This window comes from Dromaius novaehollandiae, unplaced genomic scaffold, assembly GCF_036370855.1.
Source record: "Dromaius novaehollandiae isolate bDroNov1 unplaced genomic scaffold, bDroNov1.hap1 HAP1_SCAFFOLD_76, whole genome shotgun sequence".
Lineage (NCBI taxonomy): Eukaryota > Metazoa > Chordata > Aves > Casuariiformes > Dromaiidae > Dromaius > Dromaius novaehollandiae.
In genome coordinates this window covers 305,001-307,500 of record NW_026991488.1, presented here as the reverse complement: position 1 = coordinate 307,500, position 2,500 = coordinate 305,001, and the positions used below count along the sequence as shown (strand labels likewise).

At 78.4% G+C, this 2,500-nt stretch overlaps 1 non-coding gene across 1 annotated transcript; it reads left to right on the top strand.

Moving 5' to 3' along the window:
* The first annotated feature begins 2,307 nt into the window (after positions 1–2,307).
* Positions 2,308–2,460, top strand: LOC135326877 (5.8S ribosomal RNA). The gene has a single exon (XR_010387085.1). It is a non-coding gene; the product is annotated as a 5.8S ribosomal RNA (ribosomal RNA).
* Positions 2,461–2,500: the final 40 nt, after the last annotated feature.

Genomic DNA, 2,500 nt, shown 5'->3' with positions numbered 1-2,500 from the left:
GGTGGGGGACCGCCTCCCCCCGTCTCTCCCCTCTCGCCTCTGCTGGTGCCCGCTCCGCTGCCGGTGCCCGTCTCCGGGAGCCGCGGCCCGCCCCCCCCGCCCCCCCACCCCACGGCGCTCCGCTGCCGCTGGGGGGGAAGGGGAAGGGGGGGGGGTCCGGCCCAGGGGAGGGCCCGGCGGGAGCGGGCGGCAGTGCGTGTGAGGGGCGGCGGGGCTTGGCTACTCCCCGGCGCCCGCGGGAGAGGAAGCGGCGGGCGCGGAGGCGAGGGAGACGGCCCTCCGGGTTGGGACGGGTCCCACGGGTCCCCACCCCTAAGCTGTGGGGGGCGGACCCGCGGCGGGCTGCGGCGGAGCAGCCCGTCCGCAGAGACCTGCGGGGGCAGGCGTTCCGGGATGGCGCGCGGGGCGGGCGCCGGGCCCCCGAGCGGGGGGCGTCGCGTTGAGGCCAAGCGAGGCGACGGTTCGTGCCCGAGTGGGCGGCCCGAGCCACGGCTCTCCTCCCGGGTGCAGCTGCCACCCGGCGCCGGGTTACTGAGGGAAACCCCGGGCCCCGGGAGGAGGACGAGGTCGTGGCGGCGGGTGTCGGGCGCACCCCGCGGGCGGACGCTCCGCCGAGGGGCGCGGGGGCCGGCTGGCGGGTGCCGGGTTCCCCCTCCGCGTCCCGTCTCGTCGCCGCTGCCGAGGCTGCCGCCGTCGCCGCGAGGCGGCGGCGGCCCGGTGGCGGGCGGCGGCGGGGGAGGCACCCCCGCGGGGATTTCAGGTCGTTTCCCTCACCCCAGGGCCAGGTACCTAGCGCCCGCGCTTCTCCTGCCCCCCCCTCGGTGACCCACCCGTGTGGTCCCGTGTGCCAGCGTGCTCCTCCCGGGTGCCGCACCGTGCGCGCCGCACCGGCCGTGCCTTCCCCCCCCCCGCCTCGGCTTCCCCCCACCCCGGTCCTTCCTCCCCCGCGGTGGGGGTGGGGGGGGCGGGGAGGGAGGGAGCGAGCGAGAGAGGGGAGAGGGCCTCCGGCCACCGCGGCCGCCGGCAGCCGCCCCGGGCAGGGATGGCCATGGGCCCCGGGCTCCGGGCCCGAGGGTTCTCGGTTGGAGAGCCGGGCGGAGGTTTAAAGACTCGGGCGGCCCGATGCGACTCGCGGAGGCGGCCGGGCGTGCTGCCGGAGGGCCGGGGGGTCGGCGCGCGCGGGCGCCGCGCCCCCCCATGCCAGCCGGCGCGCCCCGTGCTCGCCCCGCGGGCAGCCGGGACGGAGAGGGGTTACCCTGCCCCCTCTCTCCGCGGTCTGGTCTCGGCGGAGAGACGCCGCGCGGTCGGCCTAGTTGCCGGCCTGCCTCGAGCGTTGCGAGCCGGGCGCGAGCGCGTGCTCGCCGCCGGGAGGGCGAGCCCCCACCGCGGGTGGTGCGGGCGCCGAGCCTCCGCGCGTCTCCTCCTTCTCCCTGGCCGGTGCTTCTGGGTCTTCCGCCGTGGCCGCCGTCGGCGGCGCCCTACCCTACGCGCCCGCCCCGGCACTCTGCCGTCCGGGGCGCCCGCCTCGCTCTGCCCCGCCCGGCTCCGCCAGGCAGCGGGGGGGCGGTGGTGGGGCGGCGGCGGGGGCGGCCCGCCCCGCTCTCCGCGTGGAGACGGGGAGAGCGGGCGCCGTCCCCGTCCGTGCCGCCTTGCCCGCCTGCCCGCCGCCGGGCGTCTGTCCGCGGAGGGGACGGGCGAGCGCGTGGCGTCACCCGCGAGGCGGTGTGTGCGGGCGCGCGGGGGTGTGGGCGCCGCGGCGGCGGCGGCGGCGGCGGTCGAGCCGGAGGGCCGGCGAGGCGAGCGGGGAGCTGGGAAGCGCGGGGCCGGCGGGCCGCAGGCGCGCGGGCGGCGGGGCGACGCCGCTCCCGGTGGCGGCCGGGCTCTGACGCCTGGGGCGGGGGGGGGGTGGTCTGCGGGGACGGACCCCCCCCAACATCCCGAGGCAGGCGGTGTGGCCGGCCCGCCGCTCCCTGCCGGGCCAGACCGAGCCGGGCGCCTGGGCCGGACTCGAAGCGAGACAGGGTTTGTCCCCAGGTCGGGAGCGAGGGCTCCCCGCCCTTCTCGTTCGGGTTTGCCCTTCGTTTCCCCCCCCCCTTTCTCTGTGCTTGTACGGTCAGTGAGGCAAGCCCCTCTCTTTCTCTCGCTCTCTCTCTCCTTCCGTCTCTGCCGTCCCTTGCTCAGCAGCCGGCGTCGGCGTGAGGAAGGGCGGTGGGGCGGAGGAGGAGGGGGCGGAGGAGGGGGGGCCCCCCAGGGGCTGCGAAAGCTGCCCGGTCCCCCCGCGCGCGCGGCGGGGACCGAAACCGAGACAACTCTTAGCGGTGGATCACTCGGCTCGTGCGTCGATGAAGAACGCAGCTAGCTGCGAGAATTAATGTGAATTGCAGGACACATTGATCATCGACACTTCGAACGCACTTGCGGCCCCGGGTTCCTCCCGGGGCTACGCCTGTCTGAGCGTCGCTTGACGGTCAATCGTCACCCGCGCCGTGGCGTGGGCGCA